Source organism: Bison bison, unplaced genomic scaffold, assembly GCF_000754665.1.
Source record: "Bison bison bison isolate TAMUID 2011002044 unplaced genomic scaffold, Bison_UMD1.0 scf7180017864462, whole genome shotgun sequence".
In the NCBI taxonomy this organism is placed as follows: Eukaryota; Metazoa; Chordata; class Mammalia; order Artiodactyla; family Bovidae; genus Bison; species Bison bison.
The window spans coordinates 1,231,699-1,233,187 of record NW_011495024.1 but is presented as its reverse complement, the minus strand read 5'-3'; positions in this window follow the sequence as shown (position 1 = coordinate 1,233,187).

The window sequence follows — 1,489 nt, the reverse complement described above, 5'->3', positions numbered from 1 at the left end:
ACCCCAAGGTTGTGGGAGGCCCCTGCTTCCTGCACTTTTGACTGCTCAGGCAGAGACCCCTGGAGACTCTCTTCTTTGCCTACAGCTCTGCTCCTCAGACTAGCACCCCTTCCTCCTCCCAGACCACGGTGTGCTCTTCTGATTTCAAAACACTTTCACTTCCAGGACTCCACGTGCAATGAATGCTCAAATATTCTGTGAATCAATGAACCAGTAACTCAGATCACACCCATACACCTCTGTGGCTTGGGTACAATTATCTTCGTTTTTCTGAGGTGGATGGTGGGCTCCTGGTCTTACAGGCTGCAAGTTGCAAATAGGAATCAAACTGAGATTTCTGCTTTCTAATTACACTGCGCTTCCCCCACCCCGCCCCCAACTGCCATCTACCAGATATCAGCTCAAAGTCTCATTGGCTCTGCAAGGACAAGGTGCATTCTTGGCCATCCTGCCCCTGATGTGCCTCAAGTCAGGATACACAGTAGATTTCGAGAGGCTGGTGAAGTAGCCTCGGGAAACGGCAGGGATTCCCAGGAACGCTCCTGGTGGGTCCTGTGAGAGTGAAGCCTGGCTTGGCTCATCGGAGCTGGGATAGAAGGTCACCAGCTGAAAGCAGGGGACTGGCTGTAGCACTGGCTGCAGGCTGCCAGAGGCACATCTAGGGACCTGGAATTGTCCCTGGGTGTTACCTAGAACCATTTCAGGGGCTCCAGGAGGGCTCTTAGGAAGTGCCGTGCTCTTTAGGGTGGGACTCAACGTCTGGATCAGCATCCCTCCCTTGCTCCTTGCCAGCCCTCTTCTGTTTGCAGTTGGAAACCCTGCCACAGCTCAGTGCAAGCAGCACTTCTGTGCCCAGTGGGGCACGGGGACAGGGTTTGGGGTGGCTTGCTTTCCCAACTCTTGTGCGATTCATTTGGGTGGAGCAAGAGGGTCTTGGCAGGTCCTCTCCAAGGCGGAGAGAAAGTCTTTGCTGGGAGGGAAGCCAGTTTAGAAACCTGACCTGTCTTGTTCACCAGTCCTTCCCCTCTGCCAAAGGGAGGCTGTTGACATCTTTAGATTCCTCTTTCTTTGCTTTGCAAGATGTCCTGTTTTTATTCAGCTTGGTGTCCAGATCCGGTGCATGGGCCCGGAAGTCAGCAGTGTTCCCACCATGGGTCAGTCTAAGTGTTCAAAGCCCAGCGTCATCACATATGAACTTTATTTAACCTGCCTCAGTTTTTCATTGTAAAACAGGGGTAAGGACAGTATGGAGCTTGTTAGGTTGTCACAAGGATTAAATGAGTTAGCTCACATGAAGCTCTTAAAACATTGCTTGAGAGATTTCCTGGTGCTCCTGTGGTTTAGACTTCACCTTCCAATGCAGGGGCTGCAGGTTCAGTTCCTAAGATCCCACATGCCTCATGGCCAAGAAAACCAAAACACAAGACAAAAACAATGTTGTAACAAGTTGAGTAAAGACTTAAAAATAGTCTACATCAAAAAAAAAAAA